General features: G+C 39.7%; 1 protein-coding gene across 4 annotated transcripts in view; it reads left to right on the top strand.

The window, feature by feature from the left end:
- The first annotated feature begins 3536 nt into the window (after nucleotides 1-3536).
- Nucleotides 3537-24087, top strand: part of LOC106519286 (synaptotagmin-2) — a 90326-nt gene continuing 69775 nt past the window's right edge. Inside the window, exons 1-2 of one of the 4 annotated variants that reach the window (XM_014010877.1) lie at nucleotides 3538-4051; nucleotides 4084-4251. The gene's annotated coding sequence lies outside the window, so the exon portion shown is untranslated. Of the gene's footprint in view, nucleotides 4252-24087 lie in introns of all 4 variants that reach the window. The other 3 variants (XM_014010876.1, XM_014010878.1, XM_014010880.1) reach the window with 3 other exon arrangements.

Raw genomic sequence — 24087 nt, 5'->3', positions numbered from 1 at the left:
ACAACAGCAGAATGAGAAGATGTGCTCAGTTTGTGCTCCAGCAGTCCAAGTCTATAGCAGCAGAAATGAAGAATAATTCAGGAAACCTAAGCCTAACTATATCAAAAAGTAAAGTCTTCAGTCTAATCTTAAAAGTAGATGGAGTGTCAGCCTCACAGACAGAAACTGGAAGTTGGTTCCACAAGAGAGGAGCTTGATAACTGAAAGCTCTGCCTCCCATTCTACTTTTAGAAACTCCAGGAACCACAAGAAAACCTGCAATCTGAGAGCGAAGTGCTCTGTTAGGAAAGTATGGAACAGTAAGATCTTTAATATATGATGGAGCTTGGTTGTTAAGAGCTTTGTATGTTAGGAGTAATATTTTAAATTCTATTCTAAATTTGACAGGGAGCCAGTGGAGAGAAGCTAAAACTAGAGAAATATGATTTCTCCTTCCAACTCTCATTAAAACCCTAGCAGCATCATTTTGGATCAACTGAAGACTTCTTAAAGAGTTTTTTGGATGCCCAGATAATAAGGAATTACAGTAATCCAGTCTAGACGTGATAAATGCATTAATCAGTTTTTCTGCAACATTTTTGGACAAAATATTTCTAATTTTAGTGATATTACGCAGGTGGAAGAAGGCGGTCCTGGTAACAATTTTAATGCGGGGGTTAAAAAGACATGTCCTGATCAAAAATCACACCAAGTTTCTTTACATTAGAACTGGAGGCCATATTAATGCCATCCAGAGGACGTGAAATGCTACAAAGTTGATCCGTAAGATGTTCAGGTCCAAAAACCACAACCTCTGTCTTATCTGAGTTTAGAAGCAGAAAATTAAGAGTCATCCATGTTTTTAAGTCTGTAAGACATGCTTGTAGTTTAACTGGTTGCATTCATCATGTTTCATGGATAAATATAACAGTATCATCAGCATAACAATGGAAATTTATCCCATGCTGTTTAATAATTTTACCTAAAGGAATCATATACAAAGTAATGAGGACTGGTCCAAGCACTGAACCCTGAGGAACTCCATGACTAACTCTGGTGTAAGAAGAATATTCATTATTAACATTAACAAATTGAAATCTATCAGTTAAATAAGACTCAAACCATTTTAAAGATGTTCCTGTAATCCCAATGTAAAGTTCAAGTCTATGTAATAAAATATTGTGATCAATTGTATCCAATGCAGCACTGAGATCTAACAGGACAAGAATGGGTACAAGTCCACTGTCTGAGGCCATAAGAATATCATTAGTAACATTCACCAGTGCTGTTTCTGTGCTATGATGAGCTCTAAACCCTGACTGAAACTCTTCATTTAGATTATTTCTATCCAAATGTTCACATAGCTGATTTGCAACTAATTTCTCAATAATTTTTGAGATGAATGGGGGATTAGTTGGCCAGAACTCCTGAATGAAGATCAGGTTTCTTAAGTAAAGGTTTAATACTTACTTATTAGAGAATTGTGCCCATCTGACAAGTGACTTTATGTTAGGTTTTATACAAACAAAAAATGTATTTGACACCATCAGGTGATTTACAAGTGAATGCTGAGCTTAAAGTATCAGGTGTCTTTTAATTCATTCATGAGCCATTTCTGCTGATGGCTCAGCAAACACCGTGATTGCATTTCTCCCTCTGTGCTTGCTTTGTAACTTGTGCAGCTCACATTGTGGGCCGTGCAGATGGTCGAGGTATTGTATGATCTATTGATCTGCTCGGGTATTGTGCCTGAGTGCAGCTGGGATGCAATGAGCCAGATGAGAGTCAGGGAGGAGCCAAATAAATAAATAAATTAAATTAAATGGAGGAGCAATGAATCCAACACCACTCCTCCTTTTTACYTCAGCTGGAGGAAGCCTTTCTATGGATCATAAATAAAAGTGGCGAGAGAGAGAGAAGCCAACACTGAGAATTCACTGTATTTTAAATTAGATAAATTGCAGTTTCTGCAAAAATGTAGGGTAAATGCTGAGCTTAACGACAGCTGGATTTGCTGAAGAAGCTCGAACTGAACTGTTAATGAAGCAGAGCATTGGATAAAAGTCCAAAAGGAGCAAACTATCATGAAAGATTAGGCTTTTCTTACACCAGCTACCATCTCTGATGTATCCTGGGTTCCAATCTGCATCCTCAGGATTATGAGACTACAGCACTGATATGGTGGAGCCCTGATTTCTTTAAAGGAGACCAATTATGGGTCCTAGAAAATTTTATGGTATGTCTGTGGGATATYCAGACCATTTTCATTCAATTTAATGCACAAAATAATTCTCAGATAATAAAATTTCCCATTTTCTAGTTCTGCCTGCTCTGACTTCCGTTCAGAAGAGCTGTTTATGTTAATGAGCTCTGTTGGTAACGCCCTCCAAAAATCTGTTGACATTAACTCCGCCCTCCAAAGCCAGCGTTTACGTTAGCATGGCTAATAATAGCAGAAGCTCCGTTGGAGAGACCCAGAGGCAGAGTCGTGGTCCCAGCTTTTTTTTCTTTCTCCGCCTCTGCTCTGCGCGCCGCTCACTCTGCATGCTGTTACCAGAGCAGGGAGCAGCAGCGGTCGAAATACCTCAGAAACCCGAACAAATAGGCTTTAACAAGGCTTTAATAAGCTAAACAATAGAGSTACATGAGAAAATGTGTTCATAACAAATGGAAAAAAATAAATAATTAAATAGTGTCCATGCCAGTCTTTAACCCTGTCTCCCACTCTCTGGTCCAACACTCTACACATTCCCCTATTGGAGACTTGTTGTGAAATGAGCTGCGCAATACACAACAACAACGTGACGGCTTTTTATACTGAGGAGGTGGTTTCTCATCCAGGGGTTGCTAGGTAAGGGGCTGATTTTTTGGCCCTAGGACTGTTTTTTTAAGAAGTACATACCCAAAGTTGAGTAAAAAAAGCTTTAAAAAGTGAATTTTGCATAATAGGTCCCCTTTAAAAAGTATGAACAAAAAACAAAAATTGACAGCACCTGCATGTCTCCAGAATGAGCTGAACATTTTGACACTGAACAGCTCAATTGTGGCAAAGTATGCAGCAGCCTTTAGGTTGCAAAACAAGCAAGTAGAAAAATGCAAAAGAACGAATGCTGAATCAGCCTTTGGACGATGAAGAAACAAAGCGGCGGACATGTTGAGTGTTAGTTTGGTGCCTCAACAGACTCTGCTGCCCTCTCTTCCTGTGGGACACCTTCAATAATKCATGAACTAAAAGCCACTGGCTGCTGTGGACTCTTCACTCTGTGGCTGAGCTGCCCATTTTCTCTCCCATACATCCAGGCTGCCTGGAAGACTGTACTTCTGTCTCACTGCAGCCGACCCCCACCTTCCTCCTCCTCCTCCTCCCTTCCCTTCCTATCCCATCTCTCTCCCCCCTCCCCTTCTTGCCTGGCAATCAGACTCGCACTGCAGCAGAGCCACCTATAGCTGCGCTGCAGTGAGCGCAGGGAAAGCTCTGTTTCATTCAGCCTGCTGTCAAACTGCTGCAGCGGGAGGACCCGGCTCATCCCAACCTGCTCCCACCACACCTGACCCCCCCCTACACCCACCCACCCAGTCCATCCTCATCTCTTTGTTCCTGCTTGTCCCACTGCAGTCCATTGATTCGTCCTCGGATGCTCTCCTCCACCATCACCCCCCCACTGCTGCCTTCCATCTCTCATAAAAAAACATCTTTCCCCAATGTGTACGAAATTGCAGAGCTCAGCATTCTTCTCTCCAGGCACTTTGGAGGTAAAAAAAAAAACGGAGAGGAGATATGAGCAGGACGGGAGGGGCTCTGGTGCACCACACAACTGGCTGCCTTCCAATTAAAGGAGAGAGCTTATGTTATTGAAGAGCTGCTGAGCCAATCAGAAAGAGAGTACAGGCAAAGATAAAAAAAAAAAAGCTCTGAAGCTAGTGGGCAAGAGGATGGAGGGGAAAAAAAACTAAAATCGCTGCAGTGTGTGAGTGTGTGTAGTTTTCATCCCTCTTCCTGAGCAGATCTGTATCAGTTTGTTGTACTTCAGTCTTGGGGTACCAGTGTGTGTGTGAGAGTGTGTGTGTGTGTGTGTTGTGAGTTTCAGAGGAGCCGAGCAAAAGGTGTGTGTGTGTGCACGGCTCTGTTTGATTCATTTTTAGTCTCAAACTGGAAGTAGGAGAAAGTAAGAGGAGACTGATTCTTTCTCTCCCTGTCTCAAAGTGTGTCGGAGTCTGCGGGAAAAAAAAAAGGGTCAAGCTCAGCATCCAGAGGAGCATCCTGCACAGAAGGTAAGCAGCTGCATCCCCCTCTTTTACTTCCAACTTCTTTGTGTGGTTTTAAGGAGATTGATATTTATATTTTTATAGTTTTTTTTAATTATTACAGCTCTATTGTTTTTCATTTTGAAGGATTTACATTTTCTGTTTGGTAAAAAAAAAACAGTGAGTGAATGAGAGACTGAGATAGAGAGAAATCGGAGAGAGAGGGAGAAGGGGAGGTGGGTGGGAGGAAACTCAGTGCGGGACTCCCCGACGCTCCCAGGCAAGTTTCTGTGCACACGGTTCTTTTGTGCTGCAGTGTCCCATTATGTGCCCATGTGGAGCTGCCTCAGCATCCAACCAGCTGCCAAGGCTGAGCTTCCTCAAACCAGCTATTAACCAGAACCGTTTGCCCCTCGTCCATGTCAGCGTCCCCCTCAAGGATGGGTCAAGTTTGGGCTCTTTATATTTGAAATGCAGCACACTTTCTATAAGACCACTGCATCCCCTGTTTTATAGTTTGGTCAGGCATGCTGTCATGTTGTGCTTGCTTTGATGATGGATTGGATCGTGTTTGAGTTCTGTACTAATCTGGAACCTTTTAAAGTCTGAACTTGCTGCAAAAGTCAGTTATTTCTTTGCTTGTTCTGAGCTTATACCAAAAATAATAAAACAACTATCATTACAGCATTTGTACAGATTTAGTCTATTATTATAATATATAGTAGTTTGCTGTATAATCTGGCCTCTAAGATGAATTATAAATTTGAAGTAAACATGTTATTTGTTTATTCAGGCTCTTTTTAATGATGATTTTTTACCACTAAGTTTGTTTAGGATTAAGTACAGGTTTAGTTCATCCCCCATTTTTAGTTTTTCCTTCCACATCTGACCTTCATTATTTCCACATGAATGTTTGATGCCGTCCAGCAGTGGGCACTCTGTTTCGCCACTGTGTACACTGGCCTGGTGCAGAAAAACAAGAAATAATGGACATGCACTTTTTTGTGTATGTGAGAACACTGGAAACCAACATTAGACAAAAGTACAGTATGTACTCATTCTTAAACAATGTTTTAAAGTGATGCTGCTCTCCTTTTGTCGAGCTTCACAGTGAATCTGAGCAGAATTTCATGTCTTTGTAACAAATTTGAATTATGTTTCTTTTATTTAAGACCTACATACATGAACAGATTCAACAATGAAATCATTTTCATTTCAGCACCATGGACAGCTCCGACTGAAGCACCTCTGTAGAACATGTCCCTTCTGCTACTCTATCTACTTTTATATGAATTTTTGATCATATATATGATTTTATATATTTTTACATCTTTTTTGTATTAGTTCAAAGTAAAGAAAAAACAACAACAACAACAACATCCTTAAACAGTTTAAGCCTGGCCCACAGATAACTGTTTTTAAAAATCAACATTTAAAACACTGTATGCCTTTGGTTCACTTTGCTGTTCTTGTTTAACCTGTTTTGTCTCGGCGTCCTCCATGTGGGAGTGTCTTCATTGTGATATTTGTTGTGTTCTCTTCATGGCTGCAGCGTTAAGCAGGACTCATAAAACGACGGGACAAAACTATTTGACATCAAGGCGCAATTTAAATACAAGTGAAAAAGCATTTTCCACAAAAATAATGTGTAAATGCTGAGAGCTGAATGACTTCGCTGAAATTTGCTGAAGAAGCCAAAATTGAGTCGTTTAAAGTAAAAAAAAAAAAAGCAAAAGACTAGCTAAATGATAAAAGATGTGGAATACCAACTCAAAGCTAAAAGAAGCAGTTCACTAAAAGATGCACGACGTTAGCTTAAAGATGCAGAATGTTAGCTAAATGCTAAAAGAAGCATGACATTACCTAAAAGAAGCTGGCTAAAAGCTAAAAAAAAGCAGATCACTAGTTAATAGCTGAAATACACAGCACTTTAGCTTAAACAATAGATTATTAGCTAAATTGTAATAGAAGCAGAACACTACCTAAAAGAAGCTGAACACTAGCTAAAAGCTAACAGGCACAAAACACTAACTAAAAGCTAAAATACATAGGACACTAGCTCAAAGAAGCAGGACACTTGCTAAAGGAGACAGAGCACTAGCTAAATGCTAAAAGACATAGGACACTAGCTAAAATAAACAGAACGCAAGCTAAAAGAAGTACAACAATAGCTTAAAGCTGAAAGAAGCAAAATACTATGTATGAGCCAAAAGTGGCCATAGAATTACCAAAAGCAACAAAAGTTTATGTAATGTAACAGAAGAAAGGGCTAGCTAAAAGTTAAATGAAAGAAAATGCTAGCTAAAAGCATCAAAAACTAGCTAAAAGTATTTAAATGCATCTAAAAGCCTAAAAGAACAACAAAAATAGTTAAAAGTTAATGGTAACTAAATACTAGTTTAATGTAGCAAAGACTAGTTTGAACCTTAATTTGTCAAAAGCATAGCTAAAGATTAAAAGTATCAAAATACTATTTCAAGCTAAAAGTAGCCGAGTGGTAGCAATACAATAAAAGTAGCACAAGAAGACCAAAACAGAACAAGTACTCTGAAGCAGGGTAACATTTTCTTTCTGGAAAGTATATTTATGTGGAAAATATTTGTTTTATGTTGGAGAAAATAAAAAAAAAGTTACAAAAACAAGTCATATCAGCCATCTCCTGAATAAGCTTGTTGTTTTGGTAAATGAATGGCTAAAATAATGCAAATATTAAGATGTAGTTCAACTGCAAAAAATGGGAAAACAAAAATCCCAGGTAAACCTATGATTGCTGAATCCGCATTCACACAATAAAATAATGATACAGAATCAAAGGTGAGACAAATTACCGTGAGGCCACAGACAATGTCTAAAATTCAATTATGATTGAGACAACTTAATTACAAAAATGCATTTAAGAGGCACTAGAAAAACCCCAGTGTGGCGTTCCATTTGTGGAAAACATAATGTCTTTGGCTCGTCCTGCTCCGACACCAGCTGTGCCTCAAAGCTTTGCTTCATGTCATGGTTGGAAGCAACCAGTGAAGTTTCTCAGCAGGACACTGCTAACATAGTGAGAAACTCATTCTTAGAGCGATGATTAGAAACATAAAGATTTTTGATGGAAAATAGAAAAACAACCCCTGGCAGTTTTAGGAATTAGCATAAACTCTTCTTTAACATAAACGCATCATATGAGACATGGAGGAAGTTCGCCCGTTCGTAGTCTCAAGCATCTTGTTCAGTGGAGCTTTTCAGCGTGAACAGAGCTGCTCGTGTTCGAGCATTTTCTTTGATAAATAGAGGAAACAACGTCCCTTGTCAGATTTGTGAATCGCGTAAATGAGCGCCTTATGCAGTGTGGGTCTTTTTGTTTGAAGGGAGCAGCTGCTGGGCTTGTCGATGCTCATCCTTTGAGCGTGACACCCTCTGTCCCAGCATGTGGGTCCGGGGTGTTTAGTGGACTCCTGTAATTGATGATCTGGGCAGCACGGCAGAGCAGAGACGGCTGTCGCTACAGTTGGCAACCACTATAAAAGTTTCCATGACAGGTTGAAGAAGAAGTGCTGGTAAAACTCAGCAAAGCGTGTTGTTTTGTTATAAACCCGCAGGACTCTGCAGATGTCGAAGGTGAGCTGCATCCATGACACTGTTAATGGCCATGATTTGTATGACTTGTGGGAGGCGTATGGAGAAATCTGTAAACAAGAACATGTTTGTTACTGAGTGTATGGGTGGATCTGACYCAGCCTCCAACATACTAAATGCCACGGAGAGTAGAAGGTTTGAAATTCTCCAAGGTGGAAGGCTTCTGATGCGTGTAATCACAGTGAGAGAATCTATACACCAGTATTTATAGCACCATAAATATGTAAGCTCTTGACGACCATCATAGATTTATCTTGATTCTAAAAACCTAATTTCACCTGCATTTTATTGTACTAGTTAAATCCCTGTCCCACTATAATGTTGTGCTGACTGAGGAAAACTTTGTTATATATTATTAACCTACACTCACCGGCCACTTTATTAGGTACACCACGCTAGTAACGGGTTGGACCCTCTTTTGCCTTCAGAACTGCCTCAATTCTTCGTGGCATAGATTCAACAAGGTGCTGGAAGCATTCCTCAGAGATTTTGGTCCATATCGACATGATGGCATCACGCAGTTGCCGCAGAATTGTCGGCTGCACATCCATGATGCVAATCTCCCGTTCCACCACATCCCAAAGATGCTCTATTGGATTGAGATCTGGTGACTGTGGAGGCCATTTGAGTACAGTGAACTCATTGACATGTTCAAGAAACCAGTCTGAGATGATTCCAGCTTTATGACATGGCGCATTATCCTGCTGAAAGTAGCCATCAGATGTTGGGTACATTGTGGTCATAAAGGGATGGACATGGTCAGCAACAATACTCAGGTAGGCTGTGGCGTTGCAACGATGCTGAATTGGTACCAAGGGGCCCAAAGAGTGCCAAGAAAAGATTCCCCACACCATGACACCACCACCACCAGCCTGAACCGTTGATACAAGGCAGGATGGATCCATGCTTTCATGTTGTTGACGCCAAATTCTGACCCTACCATCCGAATGTCGCAGCAGAAATCGAGACTCATCAGACCAGGCAACGTTTTTCCAATCTTCTCTTGTCCAATTTCGATGAGCTTGTGCAAATTGTAGCCTCAGTTTCCTGTTCTTAGCTGAAAGGAGTGGCACCCGGTGTGGTCTTCTGCTGCTGAAGCCCATCTGCCTCAAAGTTCGACGTACTGTGCGTTCAGAGATGCTCTTCTGCCTACCTCGGTTGTAACGGGTGGTTATTTGAGTCACTGTTGCCTTTCTATCAGCTCGAACCAGTCTGCCCATTCTCCTCTGACCTCTGGCATCAACAAGGCATTTCCGCCCACAGGACTGCCGCTCACTGGATGTTTTTTCTTTTTCGGACCATTCTCTGTAAACCCTAGAGATGGTTGTGCGTGAAAATCCCAGTAGATCAGCAGTTTCTGAAAAACTCAGACCAGCCCTTCTGGCACCAACAACCATGCCACGTTCAAAGGCACTCAAATCACCTTTCTTCCCCATACTGATGCTCGGTTTGAACTGCAGGAGATTGTCTTGACCATGTCTACATGCCTAAATGCACTGAGTTGCCGCCATGTGATTGGCTGATTAGAAATTAAGTGTTAATGAGCAGTTGGACAGGTGTACCTAATAAAGTGGCCGGTGAGTGTATATTCAACCAGGCAAATCCCACTGAGATCTTTTGCAAGGCAGGCCTGGACCTGAAGGGAACCTAATGTACGCTTTTGTCTATGGGAGGAAACCAGAGTACCCGGAGAAAATCCATGCAACATGAGGAGAACATGCAAGCTCCACACATAACAACCCCTGGTCTGAACCTGGGATCGAACCCAGTATCTTGTTGCTGAGAGGCATCAGTGCAAATTCCTCACACACCTATATATTCAATCTACAAATGTTAGCATTACAGTCTGTACGTGATCAAAAGAAGCTTCGGTTGATTTTTATGTATTTCATATTCAGCAAGACATCTCCGGTATTAGACAAAATTTTCATAAGCTGGCATAAGTTTTCTAAAATTTTGTAGTGTGACAGTAAAATAAGTGAGAGGAAGAAAAATACATTTTTGATTACAAACACACACACACACACACACACACACACACACACACACTCACACACACACACACACACACACATACATATATATTACTGTTTATACCGGGACACTATTGAAATCACAAATTCTTCAAAGCTGCCGATCAATGGTTTGATTCAACCTTTGCATTTAACATCAGACGTTCTGTTTTATATGTATTTGAAAGGGACATATCATGCAAAATCCACTTTTTCAGCCGTTAAGTGCATTTTGTTGTGTACTTGGAGTCTCTAGGAGTGTAGAAAATTAGAATTTAGTCTCTCCCGGTGCGGCGTAGATATCTTTGTATTCTGTTTGTGTCATATTTTTCAACCAAAAACATAAGCAAAAATAGATCGAAATTAGCAAAATGTCAATATATTAGTATTAATAATATTATGAAATTACAAATTTAGCTTAAAGGCAATACTTGAAGAACTAAGAGACCTGCCGTTTGTTCTCGGTAATTTCACCATACCAGCTCGGCTGTTTTCTGACAAAAATGATGAAAACATTAACAACACAACCACTTTAAACTTTCAGTTTATATACAGCCAGATTTTTGTTTAAAACTGTATTCCTTTCTCTCGCTTTGTCCAGTATTACAAGCAAAAGAACTCTTAGCTTTAGCGTTAGCCCCGATGCTATCATCATAAATATGTATTAGCTCAGCGCTACACATTCTCCTCTCGTCACTGAGGTCCTCCATCCACATGACAGAGAGGGGAACGCAAAAATGACTCAGYCTGCAACTGAAAATATGGATGGAGGACCTCAGTTTAGCTTGTTTGTCACGCTAGCGCCGAGCTAATACATATAAGGCAATATAGCGTGGGCGCTAACGCAAAGGCTATCAGGCTAAGCTGAGGTTGTTCTTCCATGAAGCAGCTCTGTTGTCCTCCATCCATATTTTCAGTTACAGGCTGAGTCATTTCTACCTTCTCCTCTCTGTCAACGCTCTCTGGTTTCATTTAAAAGAGTCGATCATCAGATATTGTCCAAGATTAACCTTCAGGGTGGATATAGCTCGCTAGCAGCCTCGCACCGATGACCTAGTTGATGTCATCATTTACCCAGAATGCTTTGCGTGTAAATAAAATGGCTCCGTCCGTGTTAAAATATATTTTTAAAAATTTACAAAATTAACAGCCTACAGTATTTTTACAGTCTTTATTTTACAGTTAAAATAAATGTTTATCAAATAAAGTTTAATGTTACAACTAATCGTGGATCCCTTTAAGAACAAAAATAGCTAAATCTGTTGGAATACTGTTTAAAGAAAGGGAGTTATTTAATGATAAAGCTCTGTTTATATTGTATAATACAATAATTGTTCCTCACTTGATTTACTGTGTTGAAGTCTGGGATAAAGCATGTAAAACAATCACAAATCCTATTTTCATTTTACAGAAAAGAGCCATAAGAATAATCACCAGAAAACATTACAGTTACCATATTATTTTGTAAATTAAAATTATTATAGTTTTATGAGTTGGTTGATTATAATGTCTTGCAGATTATGTATAAAGCTCATAATTTTTTTTACCTTTAAACATCCAGTTATATTTTGTTAAGAGAGACATTTCTTATAATCTTAAAGGGCTTGAGATGTTTATTAAACCTAACATTCGAACAAACTTAAGGACCGGTGTACTTCCGTTCAAGGAATAAGATTGTGGAATAATCTGGAAAGTGATTATAAAAATGCTGGTTCAATGTATTTCTTTCAGAAAATGATAAAAATAAGTTTGTTGAAGAAATATGAAATTGCATAATGTATATCAAAAGTTGTTGTTTGAGAAGGAATTGAAGCTTTTATTTTGTTCTGTTTTTTGATTATTATTGCTCGAAATTAATTACGGAAAAAAGGGGCAGACATTATATGATTTTTTCTTCTTTCTGCCTCCTTTCATTTCAACTTGGATTTGTATATTTTTTTTGTTTTGTATAAAAAGTTGTTTTTTGCTTTTAAATGAAATGAATAAATGAGTAAAACTAAAGAGCTGTCTGAAACAGGTAAGATAGTACGCGTTCATTACTTTTCGCATGAACCTCACTTCAAAAGATCTGAACTATCGCTTTGGAATTGTCTGGAATCAAACAGAACCAGACAGAATAATGAATTTATCGTATAATCCTGAATATTCAAAGTGAATTCTAACAAGTCTGACTGCATTTTGAGTGCATTCTTAATGTTCAGGCCCATTCTTGTGGCAGGCTGGAATGTTTTTCTCATGTTTAAAACTTTCCAGGTAATCCCAAGTCAAGAATTATCAAACAGCATTTAAAGTGTTTTCTAACTGCATTAAGTATTCTTATGGAATCTCAACTACGTTCTATACATGATGATCAKATTCGTGGAAGTATTAAAATACAAGCCACTTCAAATCTTGGCAGAATGTCCCAAGTGCATCTTGATTGCCACGGAGATCTATTTGGAAATTAAAACAATCCAGCTCAAATGCACTTGGAATGCTATCAAAATCTTTTAATTGCTGCTGGAATATGGCTTTGATGCAGTTGGAACGTTCTGAATGTCCCTTGAATGAGTCCGGATGTTATTCAGAGCGCCGCCGAATCGCTGAGAAACACAGCTGCTCCTGGAGTCGCCTGGTCAGCATCAGATTTTCACAGTCACGCTTACAATATTCAATTATTTTAGGTTAAAAAATTTGAGGCCAGCATGTTGTTGGTTTCCTTTCCAACATAGTTTCAAATCACCTCGGTTTTGTTTTAAAGCATCCAAATTTGTACGGTCATGCTTTTTAGGATGCTTTGTGCAAAGAAAAAAAGACCATTTTATTCATTACAGACAAGTGAGAATCACATTTATTCATTATGTTAAGCTATGTTATTCATCCAGAACAGAAAATGATGAGAGTCCAGCACAGCGGTGCATTACCGACTGAACAGAACAGACAGGAGAGATGAAATGCTCGATGTTCCCAATAGCTTGGAGAAACTCATACAAACTGATGGGGCGTGGCCTCAGTGATTTGATTTTCCCAGTTATTTTCAAACCTGGGTGTTCGGTTTCTCTCCGGCCTCTCAAAATAACTTAAATAGCATTTATATAATAATAAAGCAATATGTAAGTGTGCTTGAGAAAGGCAGGGGGCAGACTGGGTTAACAGGAAAATGTGAAAAGACAGCATTAAAGACATGCATTTCAATTCACCTATGGAGTGGGGGGAAAAAACTGATGTGATAAAAGACTGAAAAGGAAAGTGAAGAGAGGAGGCGAGACAAATGATTCAGGCGAAGAGGGCCAGAGAGGGTTAGAGAGACGGAGCGAGTGTCAGAGGCAAAGAGAGTGGGTGTGCACAGCAGAGCCACAAGCACACTGCAGTACATTGCAGTGCCCAGCCCCCGCTGCRCTCTCTGCTCACCATCCGGTACCATGCTCTGAAAAGCCCCCCGCAGCAGCAGAGGAGCTGGTGCAGCACGGAGGGGCTGCCTTGCCGACGAGCAGCAGCCTCCTGGAGTGCTCCTGACCCTCCAATGTGCAGCGTGGACATCAGGGGATGCACAGATTATTAATTTTTTTTTGGATGGGATGGAAACGTGGTGCATCAGCCAACCTGCWCCTACCGTCGCACAGACATGTAAAGACAAAGATTAAAAAAAAGAGGGACTAGTCTCCCCTCTGGATTATGTAAGCGAGTTACACTTTCCCCAAACGGCTCCACCTTCCACCAGTCACATCTTTATTTCAAAACTCTGCTTCTGCTCAGTCCTTGCATACATGGACACATAATCAACAAACACCATCTAACATGAATTCAAATTACACACCAAAAACAGTTTTTCTTCACCTCTAAGTCAGCCAGTGTACTGTAAGTGCAGATGACTCACGCTTAAGTTCTGTTGGATTAATAAAACAGCTCTGGGCCAAGCAAGTAAAAATACTTGCTCTGTCATGCAGACGTGAAAAGAATCGTCGTCACGTGAGCGGCCCAAGGAAACGAGGAAGAATCTCGTTTCTGCTTCCATTAACAGTTGCTGAGCTTCCGCCCACTGCCTGCCTGCCTGCCTGCCTGGAGGGGGCTGGTTGGCCAAAGCATGAGAGCTCCTTGTACACACACACTCACACACACAGAGTTGTACATTATCTTCTCTTTGCTGATGCGGCTCATTCAGGGTTACGTAGTCGTGCTCTCTCTCTCTCTCTCTCTCTCTCTCTCTCTCTCTCTCGCTCTCTCTCTCTCTGCTTCCCGTGACTCGGACTTGACGGTGGCTCTGGTCGTGCCGTGGAGTACCTCCTTCAGTTCCGACCTCTGACAGACAGGTGTTAAGTGTTTCACCTCATTAGCTCACACTCTGATTTGCACTGAACTCCGCGGCGAGATTAAACACTAATAAAGCAAACAAATCTCCGGCGGCAAGAGATATTGCAATCGTGTTCATTTGTGGCTAGATTGTTTTGGTTTTAGGCGTGAATAAACGTTTAATTTCATTTAAATTATGTGACAAAGGGAGAARGCTTTGTCCTGGTGCAGTCCTCGTAAAAGCCTGTTTATTTAGAATGGAATGGACTAAAAATGAAGTTGCTTTTTTATGTGAACGGTGAAGAATGTTGGAGATGTAGAAACCTTGATGTGTTGTTTTTGTGTGTGTGACAGAGGCAGAGGGAGTAGGAGAAAGGCAGTGGAGTATTGTAGTGTGGGTGAGCTGCAGCAGGGAATCGGAGTGCTGCATTGAGCTGCATAATTAATGTTGGGTGGGTGGAGCTAAAGGCGGAGATAACTTCCTATAAAGAACGAGCCGCTCTCATGCTGACAGAACAGAGGAAGCTCTTTTTTTAAGATATAGATTTGCTCTGAACAGAGGCCATTACGGTTGTGGTATTCCGATGCAAAATCGTAAGTGGTTCGGTCCAGCCCCATGCCCCCCTGTCCCATCTGCTCCTCCGGCCCCTCAGATCCAATCCCTCGCCACCGGACTGCCTACCTCAGCCAAACATCTCAGTTCTGGCTGAGCCGCTCTGTTAATCATCCAATTTGTATCAAAACACCTTCCTGTATGACACATCTGGTCTAATTCTCTTTGAGCTGTCTGAATGGGACCACGAGGAAGGGAGAGGAGGGAGGGGAGGGGTTGGCTTTAATCTGCAGGATGGAGTTATATTTAGTCAGCTTCTTTACAGACTCAGTGAGGCTGTTTGTTTTTTTTATTTTATTTTTAAAACTCTGCATTCAAGCAGAAAATCTGCTGGCAGGTTTATTGTATACAGAGAATGCCTCAACTTTGCCCTCATTTTAAATTTAAACAGCTTCACACATTTATTTTTAATAATGTTTACGCACCCAGTTCCGCCTAACAATAATGGAGTGTCTGTGGAAGTCACTTTTGGATGTGAGTAATATGTTTACGGAGGTATGAACGGATGCATCGGAGCTTTAACGTAGCTCCTCGTTGGTGCTGTCAGAGCTCCCAAACCTGTTTAGGCTCCCTGTCTCCAAGGCCTCATTTCTTGGTCACTGATTTCATCTTTATCGCACTCCCCCGCTTCTGTCACCAAACCTCGCTGTCACAGCTGCTKCTCCGAGTTTGTGTTCTGCTGCACCGTTTCCACCTTTGTGTCTTTACTCAGAAAATCTGTTGGTTTATTTTTAGGCGTCTGTGCCCAAAGAGATTGGATGGGGTTTGTCCTCAGGAACAGGGTTAAAACATTGCATAGACGCCTTTCAAACACACTCAGTGTTAGTTCCAAGCTTCCTCATGCACAGCTTGAAAGCTTCACATCAGATACTGGAGGATTGTTTTCCTGCCCCTAGCTCTCATTAGAACCCAAAAATTGCACTAAAAGCACAACTTCCACTTTGGTTTTCTTTTATGTTTGAAGCCCCGGAAAGGTAGAACAAAGAGTCATGTAGTTATTTTGGGAACAGTGGTTTAATCTGTCGGAATAATTAGAATGGACAATATGATCACCTGACAGATTGTTAGACTTCCAGTGTTCGAATGTGTGATTTAAAAGCTTTGTGTGTACGATTTCTTTGCTCTCTCATAAACAAGCAAACAATAAATTTCATCGAACATGGCAAAACTATTAACAATAAAGAAAAAAGAAATATCACAAATWAGTATCACCTTTTACTTAGTACTAAATTGAGGTATGTTTGGCCGCAGTTACTATCTTGAGTGTTTTGGGGTTTGATATAACAAGCTCAAACTCTTAAACTATGTCCGTTTTGATGAGGACTAATAGTAAACAGCCATTTCCTTGTTTTTTCACCAGGGATGTTCAATAGGACTCAAATCAGGGCTCTGGCTGGTACATTGTAGGACAGTSAGTTATCTAAAAGCCACTCCTGTGATGTATTCACTGTTTGCTTTGAGTCGTTGCCATGTTGGTTTGTGAACCTTTAGTCCTGACTGACGTCCTAAGCTCAGTAAAACTGGTTTTTATCAAGGATATCTCTGTACTTCTCCTGACCAGTCTTCTGCTAAATATTACCCTACAGTTTGTTGATGCCACTTACCTTGTTTCATTCATGGGATGGTGTTGGGCAGGTAAGGAGCAGTGTCTTGTTTCCTCCAGACATGAAGTTTAGAACTGTGACCAAATAGTCCAATCTTGGTTCCTGCAAAGAATTTTGTTCCTCACAATCAGAGTTATTCGATTCGATGCCTCACAGCAAGAAGGTCCTGGGTTTGATCCCCGGTTTGGACCTGAGGTCTTTCTGTGTGGAGTTTGCATGTTCTCGTGCTTGCGTGGGTTTTCTCCAGGTACACCGGTTTCCCCTACACACCAAAAACATGTACAATAGGTTGTCTTCAGGCCCAGGCCTCCCTTGAATAAGAGATTTATAATCTTAATAAGATTTTCCTGGTTAAATAATGGTAAAATAAAAATAAAAGAATCAAGCAGCTTTTAAAGGGTTTGCTCTGAAGAGAGATTTTTGTCTAGCCACTGTGCATAAAGACCAGATTGGCAGAGGCCTGCAGGTCTGTCTCTGGATCTTTGTCCCATCTCCATAGAGGATCTCTGAATAAGACCATCAAGTTCTTGATAACCTCTCTCTCTCTCCCAAATACATGTTCTCCTACCAGCTCTTGAGAGAATCCTGGTTGTGCAAAACTTTTTCCATTTCAGAATTATGGGAAAAGTTTGGTGTATGCCTTTTCAAAGCAAGGAACCTTGTGGCAGCACGATGGATTAGTGGTTAGCACTGATGCCTTGCAGCAAGAAGGTCCTGGGTTCAATCCCTAGTTTTTGCCTGGGGTCTATCTGTGCAGAGTTTGCATGTTCTCCTTGTGCTTATGTTCATTGTCTCTGGGTATTCCGGTTCTGTGAAATCTGTGATCTCAATGGGATTTGCCTGGTTAAATAAGAGATGAAATAGAGGCCACTGTACTTTTTACAAACCTTCAGTGTAGCCATCCTTCATTATGTACATTGCAGCATTCTTGTCTCTAAGGTCTGTGGACAGTTCCTTTAGGTTTTGCGCTAATCGTCTGCCAGGAGGCTTTCTATAGAGAAGTGTGTGTCTTTTCAAACCAAGTAATACCTTCTGAAACTACTGTATATTTTCCAGCCGTCAAACTCTTAGAGCTCTAGACATTAGGTTTTCTCTCAGCATTCCCATGGGCTTTAACAGTGGGAGCCAAGTTGCCATTTCTCACTGTTGCCAGGAGAAAATCTGGCCGTTTGACACTCAGAATATCAGGAGCAATGTAAACATCAACAGAAAACCCTATGAAAGAAAATGTTTTTCTCCTTTGAAAGTAGCTTTAAACTTATTTTTGACTGACTCAKAAATGTCTCTAAAACAGTTTAAACTGCAGGTTGCATGAGGTGAAGAAACTCTAAATTCTATGTTGATCCATGAAACCTGGGAGCTTCTGTGATCTGTGACTTTAGGTTTGTTTACAGATCAGCTACACAAGAACGCCATTCATTAAAGAAACATGCTGTTCACATTGAAAGAAATAAGGAGAAACATTTTAGCTGTGTGAGTAGGTGTTCTGTAGAGATGTTTCATTTTACTCTGAGATTTAGAGGCTAGTTAAGGTCTCAGTTAAAAGAATGCCAAACTCAATGTGGTGAGACTAAAATATTCAAAGAAATATGAATAAAAGCAAGAACCACAATTCATCAACAGCTCATGGCCAAAGGATTATTTCAAAAAGAGGTATTATTGTATTTTTAAGGCCGGAAAAGAAAACGAGCCAATCGGATTTTTGGCTACATCAAGTTTTAAATTCTTTATTTTTTGATGGTATTGAATTAGACCTGCAATACTGAAAAAGGCATTTCACACTTCTTTGATGGCAGCATTAGTACATTACAGGAAAATCTTAAAATCCTAAAAACCTGGATGAATTTAATGTAGTTTTGCTTTAAAATTCTCAACTCTAGAAGATGGTGAATATGATTCTTAGTATAAGCATAGTATTTTTAGCAAAGCAAATCAAGATTGGCTGGTCTATATTAAAACACAGAAGCTCAAACACTTGTTTCAAATAAGTCACATGTAAATGTTTGACCTTTCTGGTTTTGGGCCTTTGTTTCTTTTTTTCTATTTGTACCAAACCCGTAATATACAGTACTGTGATCCCAAATTCAAGATACATTTTCATGGTATGGCATACCATGAATTTTTACCCCCTCCTACAAAGTAGTTAATACTTAAACATCCCAGCTGTTTTGGAATCTTAGCAGGGTTAATATGTTGGAACATACAGCGTATTACAAATGCAATATACAGTAGCTGACCAAGACAGAATATGAAAGATACATTACAAACCAAATCCTATATTTGGTTCATACTGGTTACAATGAAATGTATGCCAAAAAACTAAGTATTTCTCTTTTTACCTGAATTTGCTAATTAACTTGTTTTCTGTAGGTCATTTAAGGTGCTTAATTTAAATGAAGTTGCTCCTCGTCAGCCATCCTTTTAAACTCTAGTCATTGTATAGCTACCATTCAGACTAAAATCACYGTTGCTGGTCTTTTTTATTCACTAATGTCAGAACCACTTCATGCAGAAGTGTCAGAATCAAACAAAAATAAGCAGACTTTAATTGTCTCATTTGGATTTGAAGAGTTAAGAGTTTGAGTTTGATTTTGCTGTTTGTGTGTGAGAGCCAACTTGTGAAAATCTTACAGATTTGATCTCTTCCAGTGAGATTATTGACTTGACAGCAAATTGGTTGGTGCTTCCAAGAGCGTGATGGAGAGCTGCAAAGTCTATTACCTCCCATGATAAAGCTGGCGGCACTCGCGCCTTGGAAGATGGACATAGTATTTATTCAACTATATTAAGCAAAAGTCATTCCTCCCATCTGTGTAGGAAGTTTTGTAAGAACAGTGCTGAAGCAGTCTTAACTCTTCATCTGGAGAGCTTTTCCTGAATCCTATTTCACACTGAACACTGGCAAACTATTAACAATACAATATATACATATTAACATACTTTAGCTGTTATTTACCAGAAACATGCATTAGATTAAATGTATCTGACAGCTTTGGTGGAAAAATGTTTTCTCAATTACATAAATTATCTGTTTTTTTTGTGCACCACTACTGTTTTAATAAAACTTATGTAATAAAATGGCTCGGCCCTCGTTTTGTCCCACTTCACAGACTGAAAAGGGGATTTAGGATTACTTTCCATTCGTCCCTCTGTCTTGTGAGCTGGATAGCTTGAAAAATAAGTGAGTTACCAACTTCCATTTTGATGTGTGGCTATATAGTAGTAAGAATGTTCCTATTATAACCTGGGTTGCCACATCAAATCCAAGATGGCCACTGCCATATACTTTATGGCTGTGTGTCGAATCAAGGGTTGAAGCTCACATAGGCCACACCTTACAAAGTCCAGGTAGGCTGCATAAAACTGCTGTGAAATGAAAGTGTCTTTGGATGACATGTTTGTGTGACCACGCTCCGCCCCGCTACCACGATGTTACAATTTGTATCACATGCCAAATTAAGGAAACCGGAGCCAATAAATCGGTCGGCCAATTTAGCGGTGCACCCCTAAGAGGAAAGGTCACTAACAAACATCCTCAAAGGGTTAGGGTGGCCAAACATTATTCTATGATGGGCAAGGCCACCATTAACCATGGGACCATTGTCCCAGCCATTTTATCTGGTGAAGGATATGTCACTCTACACTGCCTTGAACAAGTTAAAAAAACAAAACCCTCTGTTCTTATACGCAGTACACTCCTGCCCACTTGAATATCTTTCACCATGAATGTTAAGGTTTACTTGCACTCCCTGTTGAATTCCAGTTCAGAAAAGCACTCATCTCAAAAACTCCAGATATTCACTATTCAACTCCTTCAGTGAACGGAGGCATTGGTGTACCGCTTGTTGATTCTGTTACAAGCTGTGGATTGTAACACTTGACAAACACAAATCTGATCATAAAAAAGCTTTATTTTATTCTAAACAGATAAAAAGCTTACAATCTGTACACTATCTACTTCCCCTCTAAACCTAACCTTGTGAAGAAAGGAGATTTGTTGGAACACAAATGAAAATGATAAGTAGACAGCTTTTTTTTGCCTGTATTGCTGTCACGTGGAGCTGCGGAGATGATGTGCATCTTGTCACACTGTCGTTATGTAAACCTGAATGCCTTTCAGTTTATCTAGGACATCGTTGCTTTGCGCTCCCTGTCTGGGATTCTGAAGGCAAATGTGATATTTATTATTGTTAGCTTGTTTGTTTCTCAAACTTGCCACTGACACAATGAAGATTCAACTGTGAAACAGTTCAGGCGATGAAACCAGGATGTGGGACACTTATGGCTTTTTCCATACAGAAAATGCARAAACGTTTGATCTACTTTTATACAAAAACAGAAAAGAAAAGATGAATGTGTTTTTTTCTAAGTTCTGTGAAAATTCAAATCAGCTTTTATCAGTGTTCAATTGAGTGATTTAAAAATGGCCTGAACTAATATAAAGATAAGAAGATAGTAACCAATTCAGACCTATTTTAACTGACTGGTTTCTTCAAATGCACCCCCACCCCACCCAGTCTGACTCAGTGTAGCTCTCTTCTATGAAACCCACTTTCCAGCCTTAAAAAAGTAGTATTCTCTAAACAAAATACATGTGGCCTGCCACCTAGCATAACATTTTAAACAAATATCTCACAATCTGTTATTGATTGTGTTGGAAACAACTCTCAGCTACTACCACACATCATTTTAACTCTTCTTCTTCTTCTTCTTCAAAAAAAAAAAAGGGGGGAGGCCCGAGTTACATACCTTATTTATTCAAGTATAATACATAAAATTAAATCCATAAAATCATCCATAAAGTTGGGGGTTAGTGCTATACTCGGATAAATATTTTTACTTATGTATTTTAACTGAAATATCGCTTCATTCACAAAATGCCTGAGTCTGGAAATGAGACCGCGTCATAAAAAGCAGTTGAAGCGAGCTTACCTCTGACACGCCTCCTGCTTCAGAGCAAGATAGTAACAGATCCAAGCAGGTGACATGATGTGGAAAAAAAGGGGGGGGGGGGAAGTAGTCCTGCACCTTAGTAATGATAGCGAACTAATAACATTAGCGTGTGACCAGGCTGCTCCTCGAACAACAACAAACACATGCTCATCTGTAATGGCTGCCATCTACCGGTGTTCTGAAAAAGTTTGTATCCCTGAAAAAAGTTTCCCTCCAGAGGGGGCGCTAGCGAGTAGGAAGTAATCTGCTTTTCCCCCACAAGATGGCTCAAATCTCATGTGAAGTCTCTGACTTTTGTGTTGGCTCATCCTGGTGGCCTATGTGTAAAATGCCAGAATTCATTTGATGCTGCTACAGCTGATATATATTTGTTGTCAAAATACCTTTTAGTATATATGTTGTTAAAATAAAATGAACAGTCCAATGATCATTTTACTGGTATGTATAAAGACTGCAAAGGCTGAAAAATCTTGAAGTCTGTATGAAATTGGAGGTAGTTTGAGGATTAAATTTTTTTTGCTTTTTAAGCTTAAAAAAGGGGGGTCGTATTATACATGAGATCATATTATACACGAATAAATACGGTAGCTAATTTGGTGTTTATTAAAATGAATTAGCTGTGGTCATCACATTAAATCAGATGGCAATATTCATTTGTAGTGTAAATTTAGTGGGTGATTACGTTTTGAAACTTTCATTAAAATATTATCAGTGATTCATAAATATAATAATTTCCCCATGGGGACAAATAAAGTATTTATTCATTAACCCTGGGAGAACATAGGTATGGAGTCCTTTGCACTGCAGGAATAAACCACAGTATCTGCAGAAAAGCCACACATCAAAAGGGAGAACATGAAGACTTCACACACAAAGGCCCGATCTAAGACTCGAACTGGAAACTTTCATGCTGAGGTGGCAGTGCTAACCATTTCACTGTTGTGCCAGTGCCACCCAATAACGTTCTATTAAACCAAAAACATAAACTAATGGCAGCATAATTTCAAAAAATGAACCATCAGGATGAGGCATGAACTGTAAACGTGCACATCATTTGCTCTGTCTGGAGTGAGCTACCATTTGTTAAACTGAAATACGCTGGAAAGCAAGAAACTGTGGAAATGGGTTTGCTGTTACCAAAAAGTGACCGACTTCTTGGCTCTGTCTCAGCTGGCCTGCTTGTTGTCTGACCCTGTATTGGCCTGGTTTCCTCGATGCCTCGGCTCTGTGACAACTGAGTGGACCTCTGCGGCTCCGCTGATTGTTGCTGCTCTCAGTCTGAAAGCTCGCTGAAACTGTGAATTACTCAGTACTTCGTACCAACACCCAAAGTGACATTTTCTCCTTATCTGGTTCATGGCATGCAGCTGAAAAGTCTCAGGATCTTTTCACAAACGCTCTTTTCCTCCCTCCTTTCTTTTTTTGCTGTGTCGCCATTTCTGCATTACAAAATAAAGAAAAGAATCCAAATTGGAAAGTTAAGCTGCAACAGAAGTGAAGCTGTATATTATGGGTTTTAAAATAGCCTGTGCTGCCAACTAAGCTGTAACTCTGTTTACTGGATGCACAACAGAACCACTGATTTATGATGAATTTGCAACATGAGATATTTTTATACTGTGTCTCTAGAATGAAAATTCAAAAAACCAATTGTAACACAGTTTATTTGTTTATCGTTTTGTTTTTGAATGTTTATCTGTTTTCACTTGAAGAAAATTGAATGCTCACAGATCACACAGGCATGAAATACTAATAGAATCGGTTGTTTAGTTCTTACTCCGTCTTTGCAGAGCAAAACCTACTCATTTTTAGATATCGGCGTTTAATGACAGCATAAGATGACAACTGACAGCAGAGCTTTTATGTGATGATGCATTGTGCTGAAGACAGTGAGGCTAATAACTGAGTGCTGCTGTTTGATTGAAGGTTGGTGCCTATGAAAACACTGTCACTGATTATGATATAAATTCGTAACTTAAGACACTAGATCGGTTACTATGAATAAATAAGATATTTTAGTTGTATCAAACAGCAGACTTGACCTTTCTCTGAAACAGATTTCTTCATTCTGTGAGTTAGTGTCATTGTAGTTTATACTACATAATTTTGTCAACAACAGCTTCTAGTTTTTTACCATAAATTTACATGTTTTTCTTTAAATCACAGTTTTCACTGCACTGTATTGCAACTGTAGTAGCACAACAGCTACTACAGTTTTTCTTTCTATACATTCCAGTTTTTAATAAGTTGTGTATAAAAATGTAAACATTTTATTTGAAGATTATGAAAGCGTTTTCTGAACTCAGTCGAAGCCTGATTTGAAAGTGTGTAAGCCTGCAAATAAGACCACTAAAATGAGGTATTTTGGTTTACTGTGCTGTTTTGTACCGTCATAAACTTAGCACAAAAAGTACAGTAATTAGTGTTTGGTAGATTATTTCTTTGGTGTAACAATGCTTCTTGGCAATAAATCTTAAACTGTTGGAAATCTTGTTTATTTCTCTTTTAAGTGGTGCCACATTTGTAAGGATCACACATTTGTGGGATGAGCAGTAGAGCTGCAAACATAAAGATTTATTGCTAAGAAGCATAAATGTCCCAGTAGCTTTCAAACCCCAAAACACATTACGGCAAAGGCTGGTTCACCCCAAAGATCCGGTGCCCCGGCACAAACAGAGCAATGTTGTATATGCTGTTAAGTGCCAGGAGGACTGCGACCAGTTACAGTGGGGAAAATAAGTATTTAGTCAGTCACCAATTGTGCAAGTTCTCCCACTTAAAAAGA

This window comes from Austrofundulus limnaeus, unplaced genomic scaffold, assembly GCF_001266775.1.
Source record: "Austrofundulus limnaeus strain Quisiro unplaced genomic scaffold, Austrofundulus_limnaeus-1.0 Scaffold75, whole genome shotgun sequence".
NCBI classification, from domain to species: Eukaryota; Metazoa; Chordata; class Actinopteri; order Cyprinodontiformes; family Rivulidae; genus Austrofundulus; species Austrofundulus limnaeus.
This window is presented reverse-complemented; position numbering and strand designations above follow the sequence as displayed.